At 49.6% G+C, this 13,864-nt stretch overlaps 1 protein-coding gene across 10 annotated transcripts in view; it reads left to right on the plus strand.

The window, feature by feature from the left end:
* The window catches only part of DISP1 (dispatched RND transporter family member 1), a 192,051-nt gene that overhangs the window by 115,108 nt on the left and 63,079 nt on the right, over nucleotides 1-13,864 (plus strand). Inside the window, exon 1 of one of the 10 annotated variants that reach the window (XM_058701246.1) lies at nucleotides 9,348-9,569. The exons of the other annotated variants lie outside the window; for them this stretch is intronic. The gene's annotated coding sequence lies outside the window, so the exon portion shown is untranslated. Of the gene's footprint in view, nucleotides 1-9,347; nucleotides 9,570-13,864 lie in introns of those variants that run through there. 10 annotated transcript variants of the gene reach the window in all.

Raw genomic sequence — 13,864 nt, forward strand, 5'->3', positions numbered from 1 at the left:
TCGTCAGACCAGCTTGAGGGGCTTTGCTGCAGAGACAAGGCATGAGTGCCAGGACCTCCTGGTTCTGTTTTCTCCCCTCTGCTTCTTCCTCCCTTGCTGTCTTGAGAAGGACACATGCTTGTCACAGAGAATAAGCTCTGTAAATGCCACCTCCCCCAAGAGAGAATGCTGAGAGAGCTTGTGAAATTTAGTCTTGGACAATGTCAAAAATGCGAGGAACTTAAGATCGTAATAGCAAAGGCTCAGCATCTTTTTCTTTTTTTTTTTTTTTAAGCAATCTCTACACCCAGCATGGGGCTCGAACTCATGACCTCTAGATCAAGAGTCGCACGCACCTCAAGACCGAGCGTTGTCCATGTGCTCCTGGCTTCGTAGGATCTGAGCCCACCTGGCCACTGTCTCGGAGCCCCGGTCACCAAATGTCAGTGCCAGCGGTAGCCATCGTTGCAAATATAGCCAGAGATTAGGAAAAGCAGTTAGTCTCAAAAGTTAGGCCTCTCTGACCCAACTGAAAAGTACGTTTTAGCTTTATGCAAAATGAGGGGTTGTTGTAGAGAGCTGTGACACATTTCCACTTGTTTCTGTGGGGGGTTCTGAGCTTGATCCTTGGTGCTGGGTTGGACTCCTTGCCAGGCCGGCAGGGTGTGGATGGTGTTAGACATTCCACCGGCCCAGGAAGGACAGAGCCCCTGCTCGGCCTTGTATCCCACAGGGGTGGCGACAGGGAGGGGCTGTGTGACTGCTGTGCATGGGAATGCGGCTTGGGGATATGGGGGGGAGGGGGGTACTGAGGAATTCCTGATCGTGACAAGCTATCCAGGGAGGTGAGGACTGTTCAGGGACCGAACAAGGCAAGACGCCTAACTCAGGAGCGAAGGAAATCACCCCTGGTTTCATTTCCCCAGTTTCCAAATTTTTTCTTCTTCTTTTCATTCTCCTCTGACAGCTGTTTGCAGATCTGAATACTGGGTATTACTAATGACATCGTGAGGGTACTTCTTTTCTGTTTCCTTTTAAGGCCGAGATCCTGTTGTGGTAGCCAGTTGTTAACATAAGTCACAACTCTGGTACAGTAAATAAAGTGTGTCCCTTATTTTGTTGTGGCTGCTTTGCAATCAAAGTGACCAACTGCCTGTCTCTGGTGTTTCTTTGCAGATGCAGTGTTTGAACCCAGGCTTGTCACATGTTTGTCCTGGTAATTTTCCTTATACCATTAGCTCGTGACTTTTGTTGTCAAGGAATAGAAATGCTTATATCCGCTTTAAGTATTTTCCCCACCACATTTTTGTCAAAAGTTTTGTGGCCTGAGAGCCTGGGACAGGTTTAGAGGGTGGTGGGTTTCGCTTCTGTAAAGATGCTTCAGGTTAAGGCCGCTGCGAGGTTCCTCTGTCCCCCAGTCACCGCACTCCGAGTCTCGCGTGGATGCCTCCGTCACGGCATGCACGTGGCGGCTTGGGGTGGGCATCGAGACACCCGCCTTGTGGCGCCCGCACCTCCTCAGCCCCAGGGCCGCGCTCTTACAGCCCATACGCAGGAGGTCCATTCTGGGTGACAGCTCAGAAGGGTCCCCCTTCAGGGACAGTAATGGCCAGTAGAGCCTGCTTCCGCTCCACCTGTGAGGTTTGCAACGAAGGATGGCTTGTTCTTCGGGACCCTCGTGGTGGAGCCCCCCAGCCGCGACGGGTTACGTTTCAGTGTTTTTGGGGTGGCTGGTGATTGCCGAGCTTAGGGACATGCTGTATTTGCTGTGTTAAGATACCCTCTGCCTTCCGCTGGCCCTGGTTTCTGATGTATCCCAGTTACAGATGCGTTCTTCCAGCCAGACCTCTGTTTGGAGTCTGACAACACAGCATTTTATTTTTTTTTTTTAATTTTTTTTTTTTTTCAACGTTTTTTTAATTTATTTTTGGGACAGAGAGAGACAGAGCATGAACGGGGGAGGGGCAGAGAGAGAGGGAGACACAGAATCGGAAACAGGCTCCAGGCTCTGAGCCATCAGCCCAGAGCCTGACGCGGGGCTCGAACTCACGGACCGCGAGATCGTGACCTGGCTGAAGTCGGACGCTTAACCGACTGCGCCACCCAGGCGCCCCAACACAGCATTTTAAGAGAAGCCTGAGTAAGATATTCTGGTGTATCGCATATCTTGCATTCTGACACGAATAAATATCCTTGCTTTTTCACTTGTTATCACCTCGTTTCTCAAATCTAGGGCCATCTCACATCTCTGTTTCACAATTACTACGTTCTGAGGCCAGACGTGGTAGGAGTTTCACGATTTGGGACTCTTTGAACTTCTAAATAACTAATGAGCGTGTTTTCCACATAGAAAACTACTCCCACTACATTCGTGAAATACCAAACCCTAACGATGTCTTCCTTCTTAGGGTTTGGGTAGCGTAAGAGTCTTTTCTTGCCAGAAATAACATTACCACATATTACAAAAAGTGTAAATAAATAGGACTAGAATGTTTGCTTACTGTCTTCTGTGGAACTTCATTTTACATCAGAGACAGCGATGTGTCGTCACGTCACTTCATCGAAGCCTGGAGCAGTGGTGACAGGCGTTTGTATGCAGGTGACACGTGTATTTTCCCACAAAGTCTGACTTTTGGAAAATTAACTTGCGTGTATTTTATTTCATGACATAAGGAAAGTACGTGTAACTTTCTCCATAAATATCAGAGGTCTGACTTCGAGAAGATTTCAGTTTATTAGTCATAATTCCGCTCTTAGCGTATGCACGGCGCATACGCATCAGTTTAGATGTGTTTAAGGTTTGGTACCAGTGCCCCAGTCTTACTCTGATGAGGTTCAGAGTGGGGGTCTTCGTTCTAGGAGCCCATCTTGTAACGGGAGCATCTCCTGTAAAATAAAATCTCTTATTGTGAAATCCTGTGTTGCAAATCAGAAACATTTGCTCTCCAGAGCCCAGGGCCGCATTATGCTTTCCTTTAAATCATCATGTGGGACAAGATTGTATTCTTACATGATCTACAACCTAGTTATTTTGTCACGGCTGAAATGTTCCAGCTTGTTTAGATAGAAAACTAGCACATCTGGGCCTCCTGTCCTGCTCTGACATAACGCATTCTCCCTGCTCTGAGCGGTCGAGGGCTCTCCTGAAGCTCGCGACCAGACGGAATGTTTGCCAGAGTTCCCACCCAAAGCCCGTAACAGACTAACCTCCTGGACTTGGGTTTTACATTGAAGAAGGTGCTGTAACTTTTGGTTAGGTTAAGGAAGGCTCAAATTTTTGTCTATATTGAGCATTGCGTTGTCAGATTTTCTTTCTTTCTTTTTTTTTTTTTTTTTTTTGGTCCACAGGAAAATAGGAGGGTACCTTTTCTCTGCAAGTTGCTAATCTCTGTGTGTTTTGCTTTAACATAGCTTCTGGGGCGCCTGGCTGGCTCATCAGTTAAGCATCCGACTCTTGATTTCTGCTCAGGTCATGATCTCACGGTTTGTGAGTTCGAGTCCCGTGTTGGGCTCTGTGTGGAGCCTGCTTAGTATTCTCTCTCTCCCTCTTTCTGCGCCCCCTCCCCCATCTCTCAAAATGAATAAACGAACTTAAAAATACAGCTTCTGATCTTCAGTAAAATTTTTAGAAGTGTTTAGAATAATAAGTAAATTTTATTCCTGATGACCAAATTGCTTTCTGGATTATTGTTAAAGTGGATATAGTTTACTAGTTTTTCATCAAATCAAGCAAAGGATGTAATGAATAAAATCTAAGATTTCCCAGATCCACTCCTTTCCAGGACTCTATTACTATGCTAGCATAAGATGGCAGTTAGGCAGAAGGTCTGTTGTCTATTAAATTTAATGGCTCACCGTGAGAGAAAACTTTTATTTATGTTCATTGTTTAAGAATATTTATGCCAATGCCAAGGAAAAGCCTACCCTCAGAAGCCAAACAAAAACAAACTGTTAAAGAACCTCTGAAGATAAGCTCGCGTGCGTATTGTTACTGGAGTGACCTCTGCTGGTTTGGATAAAAGTGTGAAAAGCCAGTCCTGATACTTCCCGTTATTCAGGAATTTACTACCCAGAATTGACAAGCGGACAGTAGGTCCACACACACAGTTATACTTAAAATGTGCTGGGTATTGGCCGTGGTTTCTTTCCCACGACCACAGAGGAAGTGGGCCTTGGGGCCCGTGGAAATCAGCAACAAAGTAGGATGTGTTTACTGAAACCACATTTATTCAGCTTAACAAATAGTGATGTAACAAAGTAATGATGCGACAGTGACAAATTGTAAAACACCAGTTTTTTTTTCCAACAAATATTTGTCAGGTGCATGCTATGTACTGGACCTTCCTGAGGGGCATAAAAATGATAATAATAGAGTCTGTGGGGTCAAGTGTAGGTCAGGGGGGTAAAAGAGGTGTAAAAACGACTGAGATAAGAAACTAACACGAGCTAAGTGCTGTGAGAGACTTGGCGGAAGCCGGGGCTTCTGGCCTGGGTAATCCAGGAAGGCTTCGTGGAGGCGGAGTCATGTGATGTCGAGAGTAGATGGGACGAGGCCATTGGAAAGCTGGGCAGAGGCTGCTGCGGGGAAGGAAGGGTGGTCACTGAGACGCAAGGGCGCGTGCGGGGCCGCGGACCAGGTGATGGAGCTGAGACGGCGCAGCCGGAGAGGAAGGTGCAGCTGCGGCCCCAGGACAGGTGACCGAGGGTGGACGGCGTGGCGGGCTTCCGGGGAGATGTGGGGCAATTTGGGGCTCACGTGACTGAGAGGGTAAACACACGGGAAATGAGACGTCGCTTGGGGTTGAGACATGATTATACAGCAGGCCCCGCCCCTGTGCCTCACTCTCTGCGGTTTCAGTTACCCGCGCTCAGTCGCAGGCGATGCTCCTACTGACGGGCGGCCGGAGGGTCACACGGCCTGGCCCCTGTCCCCAGGCATCTGGCGCCTGTCCCCTGGCACGTGGCCCATGGCACCTGTCCCTGCGCGGGCGTGTCCCCTGGAGCCTGTCCCCTGTCCCCAGGCACCTGTCCCCCTCACCCATCCGCACAGGGAGGAGGGAGGCGGGACGGCGAGGCGTTTGGAGAGGGGGCTGTGTGAGGGCTTATTACTGGGGGTTGTGGCCTCCTGTCCACCTCATCCTGGTTCCTGCCGTTCACCCCCACCTCGTGCCCCTTTGTAAAGGAGCCTCATCGGGGGCGTGTCTGTGCGGGAAGAACAGTACCGGGGTTCCTCCTGTCTGCTGACTGATTCCCATGCCACTGGGGGTCTCAACTGCGCCCCCCGCCGACAAGGGGGGACCAGTGTATTGAGTTTCTTGAGTCTGAGCTGCTGGCAGAACACAGGGCTGACGGGAGCCGTGGGTGTTGCCAAATTTTAGAATAAGAGAATTACGAGGGTGCCCCGAGAAAATGGACTCGGGGGCCCCAGAAGGCAGAGGACGTTAGAGTAGTGGAGACAGAGCGAAGAGAAGAGTCTTGCAGGGACTTTAGGAGGTGAAGAAAGTGAATATTGACTGACATAGGACCATCAGCTTCCATTTCTTTTTTTTTTTTTTTTTAATTTTTTTTTTTCCAACGTTTTTTATTTATTTTTGGGACAGAGAGAGACAGAGCATGAACGGGGGAGGGGCAGAGAGAGAGGGAGACACAGAATCGGAAACAGGCTCCAGGCTCCGAGACATCAGCCCAGAGCCTGACGCGGGGCTCGAACTCACGGACCGCGAGATCGTGACCTGGCTGAAGTCGGACGCTTAACCGACTGTGCCACCCAGGCGCCCCCATCAGCTTCCATTTCTGAAGGAACGGTTTCTTTAGATGGTGGGTAAGCCTGAGAAGGAGCAAGAAGGGTGGCCCGGCAAGGAGGGCGCAGACGTCCCGCCAAGGAGGGGGCAGACGTCCCGCCAAAGAGAGGCAGACGTCCCGCCAAGGAGGGGGCAGATGTCCCTCCAAGGAGGGGGCAGATGTCCCGCCAAAGAGGGGCAGATGTCCCGCCTAGGAGGAGGCAGACGTCCCGCCAGGGAGGGGCAGGGATGGGTTTCTCGGGGTAATTTATGGGATCAACAACTCTAGAACCTTTGTTTGTGTTTCTTGCAGCCGCGACCTCAATGAGGTGGGATTGGCCGCTTTAATAAGCTAAATCGAAGTCCTGTTCAGATGATCCAGGAATTTAAAATACCTTTATTTTCTTTTTAATTCTGTATTTCTTTTTTGGAGATTTTTCGGTACTACAGTGTTCGGCCTACATATGACATGAAGCCCACCGGCCTGTGATTTCGAGACGAGTGTTTTAACATGTTTTCTTGAGTTAATGCTTCTCTCCCTGTTTCTCCCCAAGATGGGTTGTTTTCTATGTAAATTTAGAAGAGATGAGCATAGAAGTTCCCTTCCTACCTTGAGGAGCTCATACGCTGTCTTATTTTTTTCCCGCGTTTACAATGATTTTATTTTTGAAGTGTCGTTGACATACAGTATGAGTTTCACAGGTACAAGGCAGTGACAGTCGTCCAGTGTCTGTGCTGTGGTGGCTCAGCACCTGGGTCTCAGACCAGCAGCGTGGACACCCCTTGGGGTAGGTTCTCAGGCTCCAGCCCCCAGCCCAGACCAGACCCACGGTGGGGAAGCAGCGGCCGCCCTCTCGCCAGCCTTCCTGGCTCTGACACAGGCGACTTTGAGGACCGCTGGTCTCATGGCCACGACTTCCTACTTCCCCTAAAATTCCTTTTATTGAGATAAAATCCATATTCCATAAAATTCACCATTTCAAGTGTACGAGTCAGCGGTTTGTGGAGTACGGGAAAGGCCGTGCGCCATCACCTCTCTTGAACCCCAGGACGTGTTTATCACCAAGAAGAAACTCTGCCCGGTGGTCGTCGCCCCGGCCCCTCGTGCACTTTCTGTCCCTGTAGATCGAGAGCCCGGGACGTTTCACAGACATGGAGTCACAGGGCGCGTGACCTTTCGTGCCGGGCTGTCACTTAGCGCTGTGTCTTTTTACAGCCGAGCGACGCTCCCTCGTGTGCGTGCGTCCCGTCCGTGCGCCACTCGACGGGCCCCTGAGCTGTCTGTCCCCTCGCTGTTGTGAATGACGCTGCTGCGGACGACCCCAAGCGGGTTTCGTTCCCTTGCTTGTAAAGGTGTCTGTGCTCCATAGGGCCACACAAACACCAAGTCAGGGAAGTGCGGGGTCAGGCGCCTCTGAGCCTTGGCCCTGTTTTGGGCAACGAGTCGGTCCATGAGCTGTGTGGGGCGTGTTTCTGTTGAAAGACCCCTCATCCAACCCACACCGTTGACTCACTGACGTCGGGCTCACACGCAGCGGCCCTGTGTCTGCGTTTCTCCGAAAAGCACAGCGCGCTGCTCTCCGGGGCCGCTTTAGACGGTGGCACTGCTGGGGCCCCCGGGGGTTCCGTCGGCTAAGCGTCCGACTCTCCGTGAGTTCAAGCCCCGCATCGGACTCCACGCTGAGCACAGAGCCTGCCTGGGATTCTTTCTCTCCCTCTTCCTGCCCCTTCTCTGCTCTATCTCTCAAAATAAATAAACTTTAAAAAAATTTTAAATGGTGACATTGCTAACAAAAAGCACAGAAACGTGAACAGCGTGGCGCTAAATAGAGAAAAGAACGCTCGTGGCAGTACGCAAGGCGGGCGTCCCCTGTTTGGTTCACGGGAGGACACGCATGTTGCAGGACTCTGTGCGTCGGAAGTACCGTGAAAGCACCGCCAGGACCGTATGCGGTTGCAAGTCAGCTTGACAGAGGAGGCGAATTTGCAAACGTGGGACCAGGGACACGGACGACCCGCTGTGCTTGGCACGCTGCTGCTGTCAGTGGTGACTCTGCTTAGTTTGTGCGCCCATGGCGGGACCCTTTCCTTCCTTCCTCCCTCCCCCCTTCCTCCCTCCCCCTGCTTCCCCCCTGCCTTCCCTCTTCTCCCTTCCTCCTTCTCCCTCCCTTCCTTCCCCCTCCATTCCTTCCTCCCTTCCCCTCTGCCTCCCCAATTCTTCCCTTCCTCCTTCTCCCTCCCTTCCTTCCCCTTCCGTTCCTTCCTCCCTCCCTCCCTTCCCCCTTCCCCCCTCCTCCCTCCCTCCTTCCTTCCCCCTGCCTCCCCCCTTCTTCCCTTCCTCCTTCTCCCTCCCTTCCTTCCCCCTCCGTTCCTTCCTCCCTCCCTTCCCCCTTCCTCCCTCCCCCTCCCTTCCTTCCCCCTCCGTTCCTTCCTCCCTCCCCACCTTCCCCCTTTTCCCCCCCTCCTCCCTCCCTTCCCTCCTCCCTTCTTTCCCATTAAGCCGTCTTAATGGATGTGAAATGGTATGTCATGCTTTTATTTCACACTTCCATAATTATTAGTGATGTGGAGCAACTTCCCATGTGCATGTTAACCACTCATACGTTTTCTTTGGAAAATGTCTATTCCAAAATTGCGACTACTTTTAGATTATATTATTTGCCTTTTTATTGTTGTTGTTAAGTTTTTCTACCCTGTGGTTACTAGCCTCTCAGATACGTGATTTGCACGTATTTTCCCCTCCTCTGTGGGTTGTCTTTTCATTTTCTTGATAATGTTCTTTGAGGCACTAAAGTTTCATCATTTTAATGAAATCCAATTTTATCTGTTTTTTTCTTTGATTACTTGGGCTTTTGGTGTTAATTTCTTCAATTTTGAAAGTGCCGTATTTGTATAATTAATCAGTACAGCCTGTTGAGAGAGTCGTTTACACATTTTTAATTGGAGAAGTCTGAAGAAGAGTTGGAGTTCACGTTTCAGTAGGGTTATCACTTGCTTGCCAGTGGATGTAAATGAAGTATTTGTTTGCAGATACCAGATATTTAAAAGGTTTTTACATTGTGGTCGTGGAATTTAAAATAATGGCATCATCAGGGCCACAAATTTATAAAAAGTAGCGTCCGATTCATTTAACAAACTGCTGTTTTGTTTAGGAAAATTGAAGGGAAACACACAACTGCTTGAAACATGACTTTCCTCTATTTATTAAAGAAGATTCTGCCTCTTTTAAAAACCACGGACTTTCCGCCCTAAAAGCTGGGTCTCAAGAACTATTTGTGAAAGAACGCAAGAATCCCAGAACTTGGAAATAAACACTGTTGGTGTTTATTTGTGTTCGTTTAGATGAAGTAGCCGGCCCTCGGAGTCAGAAAACTGAATCCGTAGCAACTGAAGTCAGCCTCAGCAAGCAAATAATATCAGCTAGCATGGCTTTAATCCACTAAGTAACGTTCAGTCGGAAAGATCAAAGGAAGTTACAACCAAAAACAGCCCTTGTTAACAGTTTCCCGGTAGAAGCAGGAAAAGGCTAGAAATCACACGTCACCTCATATCCTGGCTCGCTGACCCCGTGCTCCAGCCGTCAGCAGTGCTGGGACCCTGCCCCTAGGGGCCGAGGACGAGAAAACTCTCCCGCCCTGGCCCTGTAGGAAGCCAGGGCTGCAAGTGCACCCCTGACACAGCGCCGCCCCGGGTCCGGAGCCCAGAGCCGGGTTCAGAGCCGGGTTCAGAGCCGGGTTCAGAGCCAGCTGCTGCGCTCACCCGCCCGCGACCACGCTCAGCCGGGAAGGAACGTTTCTTCTTTCCGTGAAGGTAATGCATTTGCTCCTGCTTCCGTTCCTGTGAATTTGTTGTTTTGAGAGTTTATTTAAAAACTGAACTTTTTGGTCTGTGCTTCTAGGATTGGATTAAAACTTCGGCTCATAGGTTTGTTTTTCAGTGTAAACCCTGAATGGCACGTTAATGCATTAAAATCTTAGGAGGTTTATTTGAACTGGAGTCTAGCGCTGTAAGGTAAGGTTAGCCGTTTCTTGGGTTTATTAAAATGTGCTTTCTTTAGTAAGTGTGTGGGGGGGGGAGCCTCAGACTTAGAGTAGTTTGTGTGCTTTCATACTTTGGGAGTCTTCGTAGGCTCCGTCTGAAGGAGAGAATTTTGAAAATACGTGCTTCTCTCATTATTAGCTGGTATGAAAATAGAACCCTGGGACTTACCTTAATCACTTTTGTGAATTGAGTGGTGTAAAAAGATGGTAATGTTTTAGCATCTTCCAACCTGTAAAAATAGAGGTTTGGTGAAGATACCTACTTGGGATCGAAGCTTCCACAGCAAGATTAATTCTTAGCAGTGTTCATCTGAAATACACAGGCTGGTTACACCTTCAAGTTGTTTTGAGTCGATTACATTTATTTATTTATTTATTTTTTACATTGTATGCATTTTAATTGGGGCAGTGGCCACTACGTTGTAACTGGACTTACTGGTCAAAGTGGGAATCGTAATGTGTTGGCCATATTTACCTTTTTTCCTTTTCTGTTGAATATAGGTGACCTACAACACTGTGTGTTAGTTTGGCACGTTTATATGCTGCGGCCATGAATACCGTTCTGGTGTTGAGTGCTTCTATCACAGTACATACTTACCCTTTCTTTTCAGTGTTGGGTGCTTAGATCTTAGTGACTCAGCAGGTTCGAGGACTGCAGGCGTCACACGGCATTAGATCTCTGGCTGGTGTCTTGCCCCCGGCAGGTTTGTGCCCTGAATCAACAGCGGCCTTCACCTTTGCTTAAAATGACGATGGAGAGTTTATATGCCACTGGCAGGAATACTCAGGCTATTTTAGTCTGTGACATAGTTGTATGTCTGGTGGGAAAGGGTAAATTTTGAGGAAACTAGGCACAGAAAAGTTTTGTGAAAACTGAGGTATTTCATGTAAATCATTGACTGTAAATGAGCCTCTCAGTGATCATGCAAGAAAGTGGGGTCTCTTTTTACAGTTTGGTAACATTTCCTCTAACAGGTATTCTTGTTGAAATACGTCCTTTTTACCCACAAGAGGGGTCTTTTAGGTCATACTATTTAATATTTTTTTAACTTATTTATTTTTGAGACAGAGACAGAGCATGAGCAGGGGAGGGGCAGAGAGAGAAGGAGACACAGAATCCGAAGCAGGTTCCAGGCTCCGAGCTGTCAGCACAGAGCCCGATGTGGGGCTCGAACTCACAGACCTTACCAAACACATACCTTTCTTTCTTCTTCTTCTTCTTCTCCTCCTCCACCTCCTCCTCCTCCTTCTCCTCCTTCTCCTTCTCCTTCTTCTTATGTTTATTTATTTTTGAGAGAGAGGACAGAGCATGAGCAGGGGAGGGGCAGAGAGAGGAGACATAGAATCCGAAGCAGGTTCCAGGTTCCGAGCTGTCAGCACAGAGCCCGACACGGGGCTCGAACTCACAGACCTTACCAAACAAACACCTTTCTTTCTCCTCCTCCTCCTCCTCCTCCTCCTCCTCCTCCTCCTCCTCCTCCTCCTCCTCTTCCTCCTTCTTAGTGTTTATTTTTCAGAGAGAGAGAGCATGAGCAGGGGAGGGGCAGAAAGCGAGGGAGACACAGAACCTGAAGCAGCTCCAGGTTCCGAGCCGTCAGCACAGAGCCCGACGCGGGGCTCGAATTCACAAACCGCGAGATCATGACCAGAACCCAAGTCTGACATTTAACCGACTGAGCCACCCAGGCTCCCCGTAGCTCATAGTATTTATAATTAAGAAAGCTGTAGTTCTCTTTGAAGCCTCAGAAGTCACTGACTATGTAAATAATCTCCAGTTGTGGCTGGTGCATTGACTACCGTCCGTGGCTTTCTGTCTGCTGACACATTTCTGCTTCTTAAAGTGTTACAGCAAAGAGTCTTTTATCATCGTGTCGTTTATTTTTGAACTTTGCATCTCTAACAGACTAAATGCTTTTGTTGCTACTCTTGAATATTGGAGTATTTTATTAGATTACACTTCATCTGTAACTTTTGTTTTAGCGTACAAACATAGACAGGGTATTTTTGCATATTTTCTGTGGCTCGGGTAGCTGACATCTTAGATGTGAATTACAGGATCGTGAGCATGAAGTTTACACCGATAGTGAAAAATGCTTGTGTCTGATGTGACTGACACACAGCGCAGCTCAGGGAACACTTGTTACCTTCGCCTCTTCTGGAAGAGGCTGTGTGTCACAGCACTGATGCTCTGAGTGTTTTAACCTGATCCCACGTCCAGACTTGATGCTGAGCCAACCAACCCCTGTGGGCAACTGCGTGCAGCCGCGTGCCAGGGCCTTGCACACCCGTCCTATGTGTGAGCGTGTTGGCCGGCCCAGGGGTGGGGGTGGGGAGGGGCAGCTCGCCCGTCACCCCGAGTGCGGCCCGCAGCCTTGGCACACAGGCTCTGTGAATGCCGCCTGTTGTTTAAGATGGAAAGGCCCGATCACACCCCAGCTGGGAAATAAACGTGGGTGTTGAGGGCGGGACGGACGAGCTGCCTGGCCTGCCGGCCGTCTTGGGGAAAACACAGAACAAAGCATCTGAAGCAGGACTTAGAGATGCAGGACTGGGAAGAGGGGCGCCTTACTTCTGTCCTTTGTTGTTCTAATCCCCAGCAAGTGGGCTCAGTCCAGGTGCACCTATGCAGACTCCGAGAAAAATAGTCACGGTGAACACAGGAGGCGCTTAATACGTGCTTGCTAAATAAGGACGACGTTCGCCTGTTCAACTGGAAGACACAATTTGATGACCTCTGCGGGCAGACAAGGGTCCCGCACCGCCGGTCAGTGCGGTTTCAGGTCGTCTGCTACATGTGGGTGGGCAGGTAGGGGTCACGAGCATCCGCAGTGACGGTGGGAGCAGAGACAGAGAGGGTTTATGAGACTCGCACCCAGGCTCTCAGCAAGACCGAACCCGCGGGTCCGGTGCGAGGAGGAAGAAAGTGCTTGTGAAGGTGATGTTTTCCTAAGCTCGAGGTAGATCTCAGGGCCCTTTAAGCGAAAGGGTGTCTTCAGTTGTGTTTGTGCAGGTACGCGGAGGGGTGGCTGCGTAGACTGACGGGTACCCTGGAGACGCTGTTTGCTGGACAATGAGGCAGAGCCGTTTGGGGAGCGGCTTGGGAAGTTAGATCTGCTGCTTCTCAAACTTCACAAAACAGCAGGGCTGGAGCCCGCTCTCAGACCCTTGGGTGCGTGGGGATTTGTGGGGAAGGCGCGGGTCAGGGTAAGAGCTCCGTGAAAAAAACATACGCCACCTTCAAAACCAAACAAGCTCGAGTCCTTGATGGTGATCAAGCTCGGTTTTTGACGTTACGGAAGACGTTTCACATCCCCTCACATTCTTTCGCCTCCCGGGATGTGGGAGTAGAATTCCCTTGGTTTGATTTATCTCAGAGACGTGTTTCCCCTGGAGGCCGGCTGCCGAGTTTTGAGTTTCTGAGATGTGTGAGGTGTTAAAACACTCCTGGTGTCTTCAGGCTTCCTTGTGATGTGCTGGGCACGTCTGTAAGGCTCGGGACAGACTCCTGCTCTGCCTGGGAAGAGCCAGGGGCACAGACAGGTTGCTCCGGTGTGAGGTTGCCCGTCTTGCGATCTTACCTGAGGCAGTGGTTTCAGAGGAAATCTTACGGCTTGAACATGGCCCTGTATCATGGGGAGGGTCCTGCTTGTCACCAGAGCGTTGTGGAATTCTCACTGGGCCGGACGTGAGGGGAGACACAGGCCCGGGGTCTGTGGGTGTCTGAGCCATGGATTGGAGCGTTGAAGGGCTTAACATGCAATCAGAAATCTTTTTCTTTCTTTCTTTCTTTCTTTCTTTCTTTCTTTCTTTCTTTCTTTCTGGCACAGAACTTCAGGGAACATGCTCTTTTAATACAGGGGTTTGGGACTTCATTTCAAAGATTGACAAGGGGTCAGGGGACATAATTTTTCTTTTGGGTTAAATAAACTCATTAGTCAGATTAGCTGGATCCTGACCTCAGTCACAGGATCCGGAAGTAACTGTGATGCCTAGTTCCACTTTTTCACGTGGAGGCATGTGAACGCTGCCCATGTGACTGTCTCACTGAGGCTCTCTCCCTACCAC

This window comes from Neofelis nebulosa, chromosome 15, assembly GCF_028018385.1.
Source record: "Neofelis nebulosa isolate mNeoNeb1 chromosome 15, mNeoNeb1.pri, whole genome shotgun sequence".
NCBI lineage: Eukaryota > Metazoa > Chordata > Mammalia > Carnivora > Felidae > Neofelis > Neofelis nebulosa.